This window comes from Balaenoptera borealis (genome assembly GCF_965194805.1).
Source record: "Balaenoptera borealis genome assembly, chromosome: 10".
Classification (NCBI taxonomy): domain Eukaryota; kingdom Metazoa; phylum Chordata; class Mammalia; order Artiodactyla; family Balaenopteridae; genus Balaenoptera; species Balaenoptera borealis.
In genome coordinates, this window is record NC_138874.1 from 58,665,128 (window position 1) to 58,683,505 (window position 18,378).

Consider the following 18,378-nt stretch of genomic DNA (forward strand, 5'->3'; position numbering starts at 1 on the left):
ACAAGAGAGGCTGCGATAGTGAGAGGCCCGTGCACCGTGATGGAGAGTGGCCCCCACTCGCCGCAACTAGAGAAAGCCCTCGCACAGAAACGAAGACCCAACACAGCCAAAAATAAATTAATTAATTAATAAAGAAAAGAAAAAAGAAAATGCTCCTTATTTCACTTACAAAATTAATTAAAAAAAAAAAAAAAAAGAAACAACAGTGCAGGGACTTCCCTGGTGATCCAGTGGTTAAGAATCCACCTTCCGATGCATGGGATGCAGGTTCAATCCCTGGTCAGGGCCACAGCTAGAGAGAAGCCCGTGCGCTGCAATGAAAGATCCCGCATGCCGCAACTAAGACCCAATGCAGCCAAATAAATTTTAAAATTTTTTAAAAAAGAAAGAAACAGTGCAGCAATAAAAGCAGGGTCCTGGTTCTTCTTCAAGGAATATACATAACAATACCTTTGAGGGCTTCTGTAGGAACTAAGGTCCCCACCTAGGTGGAGGAGGGTAACTTCAGGCTGTGCACAAGATTCCTGGAACACCACCCTGTTACCTCACCACCAACCAATCAGAAGAAAGCCTGCACACAGAAAATAAGGAAGACTCTGACCTCCTCCCCAAATGATTCTCCCTTAAAACACTTTCCAGGGGCTTCCCTGGTGGCGCAGTGGTTAAGAATCCGCCTGCCAATGCAGGGGACACGGGTTCGAGCCCTGGTCCCGGAAGATCCCACATGCCGCGGAGCAACTAAGCCCGTGCGCCACAACTACTGAGCCTGCACTCTAGAGCCTGCGAGCCACAACTACTGAGCCCACGAGCCACAACTACTGAAGCCCGCACGCCTAGAGCCCGTGCTCTGCAACAAGAGAAGCCACTGCAGTGAGAAGCCCACGCACCGCAACGAAGAGTAGCCCCCGCTCGCCACAACTAGAGAAAGCCCTCGGGCAGCAACAAAGATCCAACCCAGCCAAAAATAAATAAATAAATTAATTAATTAATTTAAAAAAAAAAAAAAAAACACTTTCCTGGGGCTTCCCTGGTGGCACAGTGGTTAAGAATCCGCCTGCCAATGCAGGAGATAGAGGTTCGAGCCCTGGTCCAGGAAGATCCCACATGACGCGGAGCAACTAAGCCTGTGTGCCACAACTACTGAAGCCCACGCGCCTAAAGCCCGTGCTCTGCAACGAGAAGCCACCGCAATGAGAAGCCTGTGCACTGCAACGAAGAGTAGCCCCTGCTCGCTGCAACTAGAGAAAGCCCACGTGCAGCAACAAAGACCCAAACGCAGCCATAAATAAATAAATAAATAAATAAATAAAACACTTTCATGGTTAAGCAGAATCGTCAGAGTTGGTTTTTAGGCACAGGTCTCCCATCTCCCCAGATTGCCAGCCTCCTGAATAAAGCAACCTTTCCTTTCCAACCAACATGTCTGTCAAGTATCAGCTTTTGAGCAGTGAGCAGCAGAATCTGAATTTGGTAACACTATTTGCTCAATTTTTCTATGAATCTAAAACTGTTGTAAAAAATAAAGCTGATAGCTTGTTAATAATTAATAATTAAAAAACAAACATAGGTTAAACAATGAAATGAAAATCAAAACCACCTCTTCACACCAAAATGGCTATAATAATAAGGGTTAACAAGAGTGGAAAGAAATCTGAATCTTCCTGCACTGCTGTTGGAAATGTAAAATGGTGCAGCCACTTTAGAAAACAGCCTGGTAGATCCTCAAAAGATTAAACATAGAGTTACCGTATGACCCAGCAATTCTATTCCTAGAGATAGATAGGTAGGTAGGTAGGTAGGTTAGGTAGGTAGGTGAGTAGGTAGATAGATAATCTCCAAGAGAAATTAAAACATATGTTCACTTAAAAACTTGTACATGAATGTTCATAGCAGCATTATTCATAATAGCCAAAAAGTGGAAACAACCCAAATGTGTATCAACTGATAAATGGATAAATAAAATGTGATATATTCATACCATAGAATAGTATTCTGTCATTATAAGAATGAAGTACTAATACATGCTACAACATGAATAAACCTTGAAAATATTATGCTAAGTGAAAAGGCCAGTCACAAGGACCACCTATTGTATGATTCCAATTATATGAAATATCCAGAATAGGCAAATTACAGAGATAGAAAGTAGATTAGTGGTTGCCTAGGACTGAGAGGAGGTGTGAAAGAAATAGAAAGTGACTGCTAATAGATATACCATTTCTTTTGGAGGTGATAAAAATATTCTAAAATTAATTGTGATGGTTGTTCAACTCTGTAAAGATATTAAAAACTACTGAATTGTAAAACTTTAAATGGATGAATTGTGTGGTATGTGAATTATACCTCAATAAAGCTGTTATTTTAAAAAATTACAGTTTTCCTCTTTGCAAAACAAGGACACTGTTCCATGTCTGTGGTTTAAATTAGGTTCCCATAAACAACAGCAGCTGCCACCTGGTAAAACTAGATGGCTTCAAATGCTTGGCAAACAACTTATGTGTGTATGAGATTCTGAATAGCTGTTTTTAAAGAATACATAAGCAAGAAAATCAGGCTGTCAGGGCATTCTTACTGTCTGACATTGTTATTTAATTCAGGACAGAATGCAATCACCATTTCTCTAATCAAGAAGCCAACAGTAATACTACTGATTACATGTATGTCCAAAGTGAATGGACACAGATAATTCACTGTGACAAAAATAAGGCTGAAAATGCCACCGACATGTCACAGCAGCAGAAGTCAGAGTACAAGTGTTATGTTTGGGTGGAAAGACAGAACAGATGAACAAGGCAGCCTGAAACTATACTTGCTGGGCACACCCTTTGCTAAACAATTACAAACATTCCCCTACATGTCTGTAGAAATCCTTCCTGTTGCTTTTTGGGCAAATTTCCCCAGAGTACTCTCAGAAGCTGACTTAAAACCATCTGTTTGAAAAACAATCTGACTGTGCTCAAGGTGCAAAGAAAGCAGAGAACTAATGAACCTTTGGTGAGTGAAAAGGGGGACAGAAGGATAGGGGAAAAAGATGGGCAAGTATTTACCTTCATTAAAGAGACTTAAACACCACTCCCGAGTTGGTGATCTGAACTGGGAACAGGGGAAAAGGGAGACATGACAGCATAGTATTAATGGTTTGGGAAAGGAAGTGGTCCTTTGTGCCACTTTATTTTCTTTCCTTAAACAAAGAATTTAAATGTCCTGTTCACAGAGAGAAAAAATAGATGACCAATAAAGATAGGGAAAATGTCCTATCTCATTCATATTAAAGAAATGCAAAAGAAAAGTACTATCACCTTTTGTATCTCAGAATGCCAAATAATTAAAAGTTTGGTGAAACCAGAGCAGGTGAGGGTGAGGAGAGGGGTAAATTCTCATTCACTCCTGGTAGAAATAAAATTAATTTGGTGGTATTTCTCAATTTAAAATGCTTATACCCTTTGTTTCAGCAATTCAACTTCTAGAAATTTACCCTGCAGTTTGCAAAGATAATGTAGAAAGATATTACAGTTGCACTGTTTGTAATAAGTAAAAACTAAATGTCTGTCAACAGGAGATTGGTTAAATTACGGTAAGTCTCATTTGGGAATACTTACAGATGAAATAATATGTAAGGAATTTACTTCAAAATAATTATGGGTTGACTAAGGAGGAGTGGGGGAAGGATAGATGAAACACAACTGACCGTGTATTTAATAGTTTCATGAAGTTGGTGATGGGTACAGGTGAGTTCAACACACTCTTCTCCTTACTTTTGTATATGTTTGAAATTTTCCATAATAAAAACATACAAATGTATTAAACAACCTCACTGAAGGGGGTAGTGGATAAAGGTACTGACCTAAGCAACTATGGAAATGACTGGAGTTTGTAAGACTAATGGCAAAGAAACTGAACGTTACCACTGCCATTCTAGCTAGTACAGATGCTTCCCACAGGTGTACAAGTTAACAATTCTGAAAAACACTATACATGTATACTGGAATTGAACAATTAAGTAAATGAATGGGAGATGGTGGAAGGTTTCTCACGTTTGGAATGGGAAGTTACAGATAAGACGGAAGAAAAGGCTAAAATTATCCATGTGGTAACAGATTAGAGTTGGAATATAAACTTCTGTTTAGCTTAATAAAGATACAGATGGGGGACTTCCCTGGCAGTCCAGTGGTTAAGACTCTGCGCTTCCGATGCAGGGGGCGTGGGTTCGACCCCTGGTCAGGGAACTAAGATCCCACATGCCGCACGGCGCGGCCAAAAAATAAAAGATTTTTTAAAAATAAATAAATAAAGATAAAGATTGTTACATCTAGAAATATTTACAGATGTGTATATATATACACGCATATATTTACTTGCTCTGTCAGCTGAGAATGCTTAGAATCAATGACACACCAGTTGCAACAAGCACACCTAGACCTGACATCTTAGTTTCAAATACTATTCTCCAATAAAAGAATCCAAGGTTCCTTGGAGAAATGGCTGATTCTAGGCCTGGGACAGGAAATACATTAGATGAGCCTGGAGCATCTTATAATGTCAAAAAGTAAGGAAATGCTAAAAACAAAACACAACAAATATCCTAAATTGATAGAGGTATATCAAAGGGACACAGAAGACAACCAAAGGAGTGCCCAATGGCCAAATCTAAAACAATTTGAGAAGAAAAAGAATGTAATATTGGATTATAGGCTAAAGAATAAGATAAATATCTATGAGTCCATACCAATATAAAGAAATGTATTCCTGGGGAATTCCCTGGTGGTCCAGTGGTTAGGACTCCACGCTTTCACTGCAGGGAGCATGGGTTCAATCCCTGGTCAGGGAACTAAGATCCTGCATGCTACATGGTGCAGCAAAAAAAAAAAGTTTTTTATTGAAGTATAGTTGACTTATAATGTTGTGTTAGCTTCTGGTGCACAGCAAAGTGATTCCATTTTTTATATATACATATATATATACTTTTTCATATTCTTTTCCATTATGGTTTATCCCAGGATATTGAATATAGTTCCCTGTGCTACACAGTAGGACCTTGTTTATCCATTCTAAATGTAATAGTTTGCATCTACCAACCCCAAACTCCCAGTCCATCCCTCTCCCTCCCGCTTCCCTTTGGCAACCATAAGTCTGTTCTCTATGAGTCTATTTCTGTTTTATAGATAGGTTCATTTTGCCATATTTTAGATTCCACATATAAGTGATATCATATGGTATTTGTCTTTCTCTTTCTGACTTCACTTAGTATGATAACCTCTAGTTCCATCCATGTTGCTGCAAATGGCATTATTTCATTCTTTTTATGGCTGAGTGGTATTCCATTGTGTATATGTACCACATCTTCTTTATCCATTCAACTGTCAATGGACATTTCAGTTGTTTCCATGTCCTGGCTATTGTGAATAGTGCTGCTATGAACATAGGGTTGCATGTAACTTTTTGGATTATAGCTTTCTCTGGATATATGCCCAGGAGTGGGATTGCTGGATCATATGGTAATTCTATTTTTAGTTTTCTGAGGAACCTCCATACTGTTTTCCATAGTGGCTGCACCAACTTACATTCTTACCAACAATGTAGGAGGGTTCCTTTTTCTCCACACCCTCTCTAGCATTTGTTATTTGTAGACTTTTTAAGGATGGCCAGTGTGAGATGGTACCTCATTGTAGTTTTGAATTGCATTTCTCTAATAATTAGTGATGTTGAGCATCTTTTCATGTGCCTACTGGCCATCTATATGTCTTCTTTGGAGAAATGTCTATTAAGGTCTTCTGCCCATTTTTCAATTGGGTTATTTGGTTTTTTTGTTGTTGAGTTGTAGGAGCTCTTTGTATACTGTGGAAATTAAGGCCTTGTCTGTTGTGTCATTTATAAATATTTTCCCCCATTTTGTAGGTTGTTTTTTTGTAAAAAAAAATAAAATTTTTTAACAAAAAATTAAAAAAATAAAATTGGCAACTGCCTAGAAAACAAACTTAGGGGAAAGGAGTAGGGGAGGGATAAATTAGGAGCTTGGGATTAATAGCTACATGCCACGATATATAAAATAGATAAACAACAGGGTCCTACTGTATAGCACAGGGAACTATATTCAATATCTTGTAATAATCTATAATGGAAAAGAATCTGAAAAAGAAAAAAATATATAGATATATATAAAGCTGAATCATTTTGCTATATAACAGAAACTAACACAACATTGTAAATCAACTATACTTCAATAAAAATTAATTAATTAAAATGGCCAGGGCTTCCCTGGTGGCTCAGCGGTTAAGAATACGCCTGCCAATGCAGGGGACACGGGTTCGAGCCCTGGTCCGAGAAGATCCCACATGCCGTGGAGCAACTAAGCCCGTGCACCACAACTACTGAGCCTGCACTCTAGAACCCGCGAGCCACAACTACTGAAGCCTGCACACCTAGAGCGCATGCTCTGCAACAAGAGAAGCCACAGCAATGAGAAGCCCGTGCACTGCAAGGAAGAGTAGCCCCTGCTCACCGCAACTAGAGAAAGCCCGTGCGCAGCAATGAAGACCCAGCGCAGCCAAAAATAAAATAAAATAAATAATTTTTTTAAAAAATGGCCAACTGCCAATAAAGTCAATATTTGTTTACCTAAAAAAAGTATATTAAATTAAGATAATAGGGACTTCCCTGGTGGCGCAGTGGTTAAGAATCTGCCTGCCAATGCAGGGAACAAGGGTTTGATCCCTGGTCCAGGAAGATCCCACATGCCTCGGAGCAACTAAGCCCGTGCGCCACAACTACTGAGCCCACGCACCGCAACTACTGAAGCCCACGCACCTACAGCCTGTGCTCCGCAGCAAGAGAAGCTACCGCAGTGAGAAGCCTATGCACCGCAACTAGAGAAAGCCCACACACAGCAATGAAGACCCAACGCAGCCAAAAAATAAACTTCTAAAAAAAGAAAAAAAAAGTTTTTAATTAATATAATAAAATAAAATTAACAACTGCCACCCTATCTCCTTACCTTGCTTTAGTTTTTTAAATTGTACTTATCACTACCAGACATTACTCATTATCTACCTTCCCCATTAGAATGCAAGCTCCATAAGGCAAGGGCTTTGTTTATCTTATTTGCTACTGTATCTCCAGAATCTAGTATACTATGTGGACACATAGTGGGCATGCCATAAATAACTTGCTGAATGAATAAATTATTAGGATGTTAGGTGAAAAGAGCAGATTATAACAGTATTTTCAAAAATATTTCATTTTTATAAAATCAAGCAAAATGGAAAACAAAAGCTACTATACACACACAGAGTCAATCCTCATTACATGGATTCCTCATATGCTAATTTTCCTATTCACTAAAATTATTTGTAACCTCAAAATCAATATTTGCAACACTTCTGTGATCACTCATGGACATGTGAATGCACAGAATGATGAAAATTTTGAGTTGCCTGAGGTGCACATTCCCAACTGAGGTCAAAGCCTGAAGGCAATACTCAGCCTTCTGTTTCAGCTCTCATACTACAAGCTAGTGTCCTTTTAGTGGTTTATTTAGTACAACATTTTTCACACTTTTGTGCTTTTGGTTGGTGATTTCACTGTTTAAAATAACTCCCAAGTGTAGTACTGAAGTCTATTGTTTCTCAGTGCAAGAAGGCTGTGATGTGCCTTCTGGAGAAAATACATGTGTTAGATAAGGTTCATTCAGGCATAAGTCACAGTGCTATTCACCATGAGTTCAATGTTAGTGAATCAATAATATATATTAAATAATGTGTCTTTAAACAAAAACACACATAAAACAAGGTTACATGTTGATTAGTTAACAAAAATGGGACCAGAGACTCATAGGAACCTAATCCTATATTTCCCCTAGGAGCAATGATTCAGTATTCATTAATTCAGCGTTTGCTGTGATGCTATAGAACATATTAGCACAAATAATAAATCTATGTGTGTATTTGTATATGTAAAATTAAATTAAAAGGTCAGAGAGATTATATACCATTATACCATGATGTTAATATAGTTATTGTTAATATAATCTTTGGGTGGGAAGATTATAAGGTATTCTTTTTTTTTTTTTTTTTAATTTTAGCAATTTCATGTATCTTTATTTATTTTATTTATTTATGGCTGTGTTGGGTCTTCGTTTCTGTGTGAGGGCTTTCTCTAGTTGTGGCAAGCGGGGGCCACTCTTCATCGCGGTGCGCGGGCCTCTCACTATCGCGGCCTCTCTTGTTGCGGAGCACAGGCTCCAGACGCGCAGGCTCAGTAATTGTGGCTCACGGGCCTAGTTGCTCCGTGGCATGTGGGATCCTCCCAGACCAGGACTCGAACCCGTGTCTCCTGCATTGGCAGGCAGACTCTCAACCACTGCGCCACCAGGGAAGCCCCATAAGGTATTCTTATTTTTTCCTTATTTGTATTTTCTATTTTTTCTTTTACAATGAAAATATTTTTTGTTAGAAGAAAAAAACTGAGTTGCTGCTAATATTTTAAAATAAGAATTATAGTAGTAAACATTCTATGGTAGCCAAAGGAATATAAAAACAGGATAAGAACAGTGATTTTAAATAATTAAAGTGTAAATTTATAGCTCTCCTCTTAACTTTTTAATCTGGATCTTCTAAATGAAACCTCATATGTGCAAATACACATGTAAGCCTATACACTTCTCCCTGATTAGTGATTAACAGACTACTCAAATACTAACAGTTTGAAACTCACTCATTTATAATTATAGAATTTTAGAGTAGAAATAATCTTTGAAGAACTTAAAGTTTCTAACCTAATGCAAGAAAATTTTTTGTAATCTTTTTTACAAGAGGTCACCCAGCCCCTAACAGACTATGTTCAAGAACAGAAATCACATTATCTTATAAGGCCATACATCTTAATTTCCACCCAGTGCTCTTAGTTCAATCTCTGATCAAAAACAGAGGAGATCTACTATTTCCTCTTTACGTATGCCTTCAAATATGTAAGACAAAACTCATGTGTTCCTTTAGTCGCCTCTTTCCCGGCTAAATACTCTAGTACAACCAAGACTCAGAGCAGTACAAAACTTTATTCATCCCCTCATGTAATCCCCACTCTTTTGAGTATGCGCTGGATCTGGTGACTTGCTTCTAATGAACAAAATATAGCAAACGTGATGGGATGTCATTTGCAAGATTAGATTATAGACTCTGGCTTCCATCTTCTTCACTGTCATGGAAGCCAGCTGCCATGTTGTACAGAGAGTCCCACAAGGCAAGGAATTGAAGGATGCCTCAGCCAACAAGCTAGAAAGGAACTAAGGTCCTCAGTCAATTAACCTGTGAGAAGCGGAATCATGCCACATGAGAGGCAGAACTTGGAAGCTGATCCTCCCCCAGTTGAGTCCTCAGATGAAATCAAAACTCCTGTTAAAAACTTGATTACAGGGACTTCCCTGGTGGTGCAGTGGTTAAGAATCCACCTGCCAATGCAGGGGACACAGGTTCGATCCCTGGTCCTGGAAGATCCCACATGCCATGGAGCAACTAAGCCCATGCACCACAACTACTAAGCCTGCGCTCTAGAGACCGCAAGCCACAACTACTGAGCCTGCGCTCTAGAGACCACAAGCCACAACTACTGAGCCTGCGTGCCACAACTACTGAAGCCCGCATGCCTAGACCCCATGCTCTGCAACAAGAGAAGCCACCACAATGAGAAGCCAGCCCACCACAACAAAGAGTAGACGCTGCTCCCCGCAACTAGAGAAAGCCCACACCCAGCAATGAAGACCCAACGCAGCCAAATAAATAAATAAATAACTTGATTACAGCCTATGAGAGACACACTCTGATTCCTAACTCACAGAAACACAGATAACAAATATTTGTTGCTTTAAGTTGCAAAATTTTGAGGTAATTTGTTATGTAGCAATAGATAAATAATACACTAGTAATTTCACTTCTCATCATAGCCTAGAAAAATTCTCACACATGTATCTTCCTTAATTAGAGGAAAACTGAAAACAAGTTAAATGTTCATCAAAGGGGAATGAATAAATACAATGTGATACAGTCTTAAGATTTAATGCTATGTATCATTTTAAAAATGGAATATACAAGGTAGATCTCTAAGGGGGAAAAAAAGGACTGATAACTTACCTACTGGATTTGAATGAATGGAGCAGAGTTTTAGGTCCTAGCTAAGAGTCTGGGAATGATTTAATAGTGATTAGAACTTTAAAAACCGAGCAAATGAAAAAAGCAAGGCAATTATGCCGAAGGAAAATGAAAAGCTGTAAAAGAAAAGAATTATCGGGAAAGGGCGGGCCGCAGTGACCCAGGAAGCGGCGGCAAGGGGGCGGGCTCTTGAGCGGGAGTCCATGTGGGCGCCTGCCGGCAGGGAGCAGCACCAGGTCGCCATAGCGCAGCTGCAACAGCTCCTGGTGCAGGAGGCGGTGGACTCCATGGTGAAGAGTCTGGAGAGAGAGAACATCTGGGAAAGATGCAGGGCCTCATGTTCCGCTGCAGCGCCGGCTGTTGTGAGGACAGCCAGGCGTCCATGCAGCAAGTGCACCAGTGCATCGCGTGCTGCCATGCACCTCTGGCTCCAGCCCAGGCCCTGGTGACCAGCGAGTTGGAGAAGTTCCAGGACGGCCTGGCCCGGTGCACTATGCACTGCAACGACAAAGCCAAAGATTCAATAGATGCAGGGAGTAAAGAGCTTCAGGTGAAGCGGCAGCTAGAGAGTTGCGTGACCAAGTGTGTGGATGACCACATGAACCTCATCCCAACCATGACCAAGAAGATGAAGGAGTCTCTCTCATCCATTGGGAAATAGATGTCTGCTATTGGCCATTGGGGCTGAAGGCAGGAATCTGTTTAAAAAGAGGAATGGGGATTTGGGTTTTCTAAGGAAAGTTTATGAATGAGGAAATTAAGGATGGCCGCAAGTTTAAGGCCTAGGTCACTTGCCTCTGGACACTGGTTCCTTTGTGTTTGAATCCTAGAAAGTGAAAAAAACTGGTGCTAAAATTTGGGTCAGAGATAGCACAGGAGAGATTCTGTGAGCCTGAATTTCATGTGGCAAGTGCTTATCCTGGCAATAAGGAGTCTCCCTTGTACCAAACCAGAGCCCTTCAAGGTACCAGATTCTCTTAGTACACAGATACCAACAGGCTGGCAGGTTCATCTGACCTGCTTATGATCTGGTGGAGTGTGAGGAGAGGTGTTTCTATTTGTTGCCAACCTCCTGTTTACCAGAAGGATCACTACAACATTTTCCACAAACTGGAAATAAAACAAAATCCATGAGGTCACTAATTTAGAAGGGGAAAGGGGGCTTCTGGGGATCTGTTTTGCTTGGTTTTGTTTTATATACAAGGGCATGAAGTTACTTTAAGATGTAGAGTTGGGGGAGGTAGTTTGGATAAAAACTTTGAAAGGGTCCTTGCAGATATTCATTTCTGGCCGTCAAAATGTGGATGGACATTTCTTAAAATTCTCACACATGACATCTTTCAGCCTGGAGACCCTGCAAAAATATAAGAAGCGCTATCACACTGGTAGGGGAAGCAAACCTTCCCTCTAACTGGCAGCCATGATGAGCCCTGAGGCTGTCTGCAGCAGAGCCAGCCGAGTCACAAGACAATCTTGCAGTGACACTCACCCTTGAAGGGAAAGGGGATTTTGATTGTGCTATATGCTAGTATTCAGAAATGAACAGCGAAAGACGAATTGTTACCTGCTTAATTAAGAGAGTTATGAAGTACTGGCTTTGGAAAAATCTGGTTTTCATAAAACAAAATAGAATGAAAGCCTAAACCCAGTATTGCTTACTTTGCCCCCTGTAATAACAGAGCTCTGTTGAAACAATCCCTTGGCAACATGAAGGTCAAAGGAGAAAAAGTAAGCAACTCAGGGGCAAGCTGTGACTCCTTTAGAGCAAAAAATGGGACAGCCACCCCGCCCCCGTTACCAAATACCACTTTTGCGACATGGGTTGTTCTTGCCCCAGTTCTGGCACCTTATCGTTTTATTAAGGACCTTGTTGTTGTGTTTTTACCAACTTATTACTTGATAATATAGCCTGTCTGTTTGCTGTTTCAAGATGGTGATGTATTTTCCTAGTGGTTTGGTTTTAAAAATAAATAAGACGTAATTTTTCAAAACAAAACAAAAAAGAATTATCATCATTGTACATGATGTAGCTCAGGTTCAATATTTATATAATATAAATAATAAATAACGACTTTACACCCCAAATCACATAACTATGTTGAAAATATACCAGAGAACACATATATGTATTTAAAAGGGCCAACACTTCATATTCTTTATATTGAACACTTTATATACATTTAACAGTTTTTAAAAGCAATTGATATGATTATACTATTAGAAATATTTAAGACACTTGATTATGGTTGCCTCTGTGGGGGAGATAACTGCTATTTTTCCTTCTACACATATAAACTATTCACATTTTAAATTTTATTTATTTTTATTTATTTTATTTTTGGCTGTGTTGGGTCTTCGCTGCCACACGCAGGCTTTCTCCAGCTGCAGCGATCGGGGGGACACTCCTCGTTGCGGTGCGCGGGCTTCTCATTGCGGTGGCTTATCTTGCTGAGGAGCACGGGCTCTAGGCGCGCCGGCCTCCGTAGTTGTGGCTCGCGGGCTCTAGAGCGCAGGCTCAGTAGTTGTGGTGCACGGGCTTAGCTGCTCCGCGGAATGTGGGATCCTCCTGGACCAGGGCTCGAACCTGTGTGCCCTGCACTGGCAGGCGGATTCTTAACCACCGTGCCACCAGAGAAGCCCCACATTTTTAAAACTATGCACATGTATTACTTTGATAAAAATAAGATAAAATTCCTTGTAGGGAGGGAGAGGGAAGCGGCTTTGGTTTTATCTCTATTGTTTTATTTCTAAGAGATAAAGAAAAATTATGTAACAAATACCCATGTTTCCATTTTAAATTGCATAAAATTTAAATAAATGTTTTAAATTATTTTAAAATTTCTCAATACTCCCCTCCTCAATTCCTAACAATTTCCTACATAAATGGTTTTCACACCATTTTTGGTTCAGTCTCCCTTCCTTAGAATGCTCTCAACTTTATCAGTGTCCATTTAAACCAATATGCAAAATGTATTTCCAATCTAGCCCAAAAATATATTGGAACCAATACTTTTATGACCTGGATAAACTGGTAATATAGCTGAAGGTGTTTTTAGCAGCCACATTTCATAGGCAGTTGCTGCTACGTTTGTGATTAACCAAAATTCCCAGATATTTTTCACATGAACTCCTGCCCAACCAGCTCTTCCTCATCCTGTTATTGTGCATTTGAAGTTTTGAATTTAAATATAGGACTTATTCCTGCTAAGTTTAATTTCAGTTTGAGCCCATGATTTCACCCTATGGACGTAATTTTTAAGGCTTTATTTATCATCTGTCAAATTAACTATTCCTGCATCTTTGCAATACTTACATCTCTGATTAACTTGTTTTAAAAATGTTTCAGTGGGTCTTCCCTGGTGGCACAGTGGTTAAGGATCCGCCTGCCAATGCAGGGGACATGGGTTCGAGCCCTGGTCCGGGAAGGTCCCACATGCTGCGGAGCAATTAAGCCCGTGCACCGCAACTACTGAGCCCGTGTGCCATAATTACTAAAGCCCACACGCCTAGAGCCCCATGCTCCACAACACGAGAAGCCACCACAATGAGAAGCCCGCTCACTGCAATGAAGAGAAGCCCCCGCTCACCGCAACTAGAGAAAGCCCTCACACAGCAACGAAGACCCAACGCAGCCAAAAATAAATAAATAAATAAATAAATAAAAATAAAATTGTTTTACTCTATCCAAGGTCCAAAGAAAATCCACCAGAGGCTTTTCCTGGTGAAATCAAGAGTCTAAGTGGGTACAATTATTCAATCTTCTACACATTCATTTAGTCAATCAACCAAACCATATTTTACTACATAACAGCTACAAATGTATCATGAAAGACTGGGAGAAAGAAAAGACAACCCTCAGAATGGGAGAAAATATTTGCAAACGAAGCAACTGACAAAGGATTAATCTCCAAAATATACAAGCAGCTCATGCAGCTCAATATCAAAAAAACAAACAACCCAATCCAAAAATGGGCAGAAGACCTAAATAGACATTTCTCCAAAGAAGATATACAGATTGCCAACAAACACGTGAAAGGATGCTCAACATCACTAATCACTAAAGAAATGCAAATCAAAACTACAATGAGGTGGACTTCCCTGGTGGCGCAGTGGTTAAGAATCCGCCTACCAATGCAGGGGACTCGGGTTCGAGCCCCGGTCCAGGAAGATTCCACATGCCGTGGAGCAACTAAGACCATGCACCACAACTACTGAGCTTGTGCTCTAGAGCCCGTGAGCCACAACTACTGAGCCTGCGTGCCATAACTACTGAAGCTCACACGCCTGGAGCCCGTGCTCCACAATAAGAGAAGCCACCACAACGAAAAGCCCGCACACAGCAACAAAAGAGTAGTCCCCGCTCTCCACAACTAGAGAAAGCCTGCACGCAGCAACGAAGACCCAACACGGCCAAAAATAAATAAATTAAATAAATTTTAAAAAAACTACAATGAAGTATCACCGCACACAAGCCAGAATGGCCATCATCAAAAAATCTACAAACAATAAATGCTGGAGAGGGTGTGGAGAAAAGAGAAACCTCTTGCATTGTTGGTGGGAACGTAAACTGATACAGTCACTATGGAGAACAGTATGGAACAGTTTTTTCCTTAAAAACTAAAAATAGAACTACCATATGACCCAGCAATCCCACTACTGGGCATATACCTGAGAAAAACATAATTCAAAAAGAGTCATGTACCACAATGTTCACCGAAGCACTATTTACAATAGCCAGGACATGGAAGCAACCTAAGTGCCCATCGACAGATGAATGGATAAAGAAGATGTGGCACATATATACAATGGAATATTACTCAGCCATAAAAAGAAACGAAATTGAGTTATTTGTAGTGAGGTGGACAGACCTAGAGTCTGTCATACAGAGAGACGTAAGCCAGAAAGAGAAAAACAAATACCGTATGCTAATACATATATATACGAAATCTTAAAAAAAAAATCGTTCTGATGAACCTAGGGGCAGGACAGGAATAAAGACGCAGATGTAGAGAATGTAATTGAGGACACGGGGGCAGGAGAGGGTAAGCTGGGACGAAGTGAGAGAGTGGCATGGACATATATACGCTACCAAATGTAAAATAGATAGCTAGTGGGAAGCAGCTGCATAGCACAGGGAGCTCAGTGCTTTGTGACCACCTAGAGGGGTTGGATAAGGAGGGTGGGAGGGAGACGCAAGAGGGAGGGGATATGGGGATATATGTATACATGTAGCTGATTCACTTTGTTATACAGCAGAAACTAATACAACACTGTAACACAATTATACTCCAATAAAGATGTTTTAAAAAATTGCATTAATTTAAACATTAAAAAACATTAACAATGCAATAGACCAAAAGCCATTGAACTGTACACTTTAAATGGGTGAATTAAATGGTATGTGAATTATATCTCAATAAAGCTGTTAAAAAAAAGAAAGACTGGGAAACTGTGGGATTATGACTATAACTAGAACAATCTCTTGATCTACTAACCTCGTAATTCTAAATAGAAGTAATAGAATTTAAGAATAGAAATAGAAGAAATTTGTTATGATAAATCAGCCTATACTAAATCTTTTGGGTTAATACTCCGTATCATCTGTTTGATCACTTATAATTTAATTTTTCTGGATTTAACATTAATTTTACAGGTCTGCAGTTTTCCAACTACTTCCCTCTTTTTGGATATCAGGACATTTGTCTCTCTCTGGTTTTTATGATTTCTCAAAGATTAACAACAGTGACTCTGAGATCATCAGCCAGTTAATTCAGTACTCTGAAATTCAACTGAGACTTAAAATTTAAATTCACTTTAAAATGATCATTCTTGCCATCTGGGCTAGTTTGTAGTTTACAATTTGCTATATACTTTCTAGTTTGAAAACTATTGTCCTTGCTGCTAGTAATAATCTATAGAGTGCTTATTTTTTAAAGAACTTTAGAATTTCTCAAAAATCCTATAAATAGGTTAAATAGAAACTAATATACCATTATCCTATTTTACACATAGGGAAACTGAAGAACAGAGAAATTTAAATTATTTACCCAAGGTCAAAGAGCTACAGTGAACCAAAATCTCCTATTGCAGCCTAGGGCTCTTTTCATAAGGTCATGTAGATCTCTAATACAAAACTACTTAAGACAGCACACAAAGCTTCTTGCTTAAAAACTGATTTTTCAGTTAGTGGTTGACAGGGGTTAAGGAGCGGGTAGGTGCAAAGGAAGTGGGTATAGCTGTAAAAGGGTAATATGATGTATCCTGTGGTGATGAAAATATTCTGTACCCTCACTGTATCAATGTCAATATGCTGGTTGTGATTTTGCACTACAGTTTTGCAAGATATTACCACTGGATGAAACTGGGTAAAGAGTATATCAGATCTCTAATTCTGTGTGAATTTTGAGAAGTATCTCAAAAGAAAAATGTTTACTAAAAAATAATTAATAATTGATATTTCTTTTTTAAGCCAACTTAATTTTAAAGAAGCTTACTTAAAGTGAATAGTTTAGGTAAATTAAAACAAAAAACAAAATACAATCATGCATAGGGCTCTGAAAGCCAGCACAGGGGACTTAAAAAGCGGGTAAGTCCCATTAACTAAAGCTTTAAAAAAGCCATAGAGATCCTTGGAAATTAAAAAGGAACCCCCAGGATTTTTGTTGCCCAAAGAAGCAAAATCAAAAAAGACAGTATAGGAATAAACTATTAAGTCACCTCAAAACGAATCACTAGAATAAAGTTAAAACCACCAAAGCTTTCCTCAACCATCGACACACTTTACTGCAAACCTCAACTTAGAGAAAAAATGAATGTGCACATGTGTCACCTTCAACTTGATATTCACAACGACACATTTCAAAAGAGTCCCAAAATTGCTTCTGTTTTTTTGCTACTCACAAAGTGCCTGAAGCTTCAACCATTTCCTGCTTCTCCCAGCTGCAGGACTTGCAATTAGGAAAACATTCACTCAGCATCTAGAGCAGGTCTGGTTAGAAGGATGAGCTCATCCCTTCAGATGTGCACCTGATCCTCAGGAAGTTGCTCCTCCTCCAGCCAGCAGGTCTTTGTATGTTTAAAGTGACACCCACAACCTGTGTAACCACTTGGCCAGAGCCAGAACAAGTCCTTCTCTATACATGCCTACTGCCACGGAATCATTTCCTGCTCTGGCCACCTCACATAGCCACCAAATTCACGCGGCAGTATAGCAGTAGCAGCTGCTGCTGCTCCCAGTATGGCCTCACTAGAGAAGGATTTCATTTTCAGCCTATAATGGAGGTCAGGTTCTTCACTTCTACCCTGTGAACATCACACTATTTGTTTCAACAGGTCCTTGCCCAGAGTCAGACCTGACCAGAATCACCCCTTTTTTCAGAACTTACAACTCATTTTCTTAAACCAGGAATGTAATGCTTCTCCATTCTCTTATTCTGCTTGTCTTGTCTACAAGTCTCAATTAACAGAGGCAGCTAAATGCACTATATGCATTTACAGCTAAATGCTCCAAACCCAAGTTTGCCCCTCAGTTTCACTACTTCTAAGAAAACATTTACTCTGCCATAGCTGTCTATTTATTGGTAAAACACATAATAATACTAACTCAAAAGATACGTAGAATTCACTTCAAAATGATGTAATATTGGTACTTTAATTATCTTCAATCAAAAGTACCTGGGTACTGGGCTTCCCTGGTGGCGCAGTGGTTAAGAATCCGCCTGCCAATGCAGGGGACATGGGTTCAAGCCCTGGTCCAGGAAGATCCCACATGCCGTGGAGCAACTAAGCCCGTGCGCCACAACTACTGAGCCCATGCTCCGCAACAAGAGAAGCCACCACAATGAGAAGCCCGCGAACTGCAACAAAGAGTAGCCCCCACTCACCGCAACTAGAGAAAGCCCGTGCACAGCAACGAAGACCCAACGCAGCCAAAAGCAAATAATAAAATAAAATTTAAAAAAAAAAGTACCTGGGTACCAAATAGTCATTCAACAAATATTTCTGTGCACCTATTATATAAAACTGTCTGACGGTGCCGAACTGGGCTTTCAACTTTAAAAAAAAAAATCTAAGAAATAACCCTTCCCATCTCAACCTTCCTCAGGACCTTTGCAGTATTTTTACCTCTGTCATGGTAAGCTTCTAATACACTAACAGGCTGAGGTAGGAATATAAACTAGTCGGAGTAACATCAAATTCATTAGTGGTTACCTTTGAGAGATGGCAAGGGACTTGTGAT

General features: G+C 39.8%; 1 protein-coding gene and 1 pseudogene across 19 annotated transcripts in view; one reads left to right on the top strand and one right to left on the bottom strand.

The window, feature by feature from the left end:
* USP54 (ubiquitin specific peptidase 54) overlaps positions 1-18,378 on the bottom strand; it is a 149,884-nt gene that overhangs the window by 102,518 nt on the left and 28,988 nt on the right. The window lies entirely within an intron of this gene.
* On the top strand, positions 1,018-13,794 carry LOC309635523 (protein FAM136A pseudogene; annotated as a pseudogene). Its single transcript, XR_014249616.1, has 2 exons — positions 1,018-8,046; positions 8,382-13,794. The product of XR_014249616.1 is annotated as a protein FAM136A pseudogene (transcript).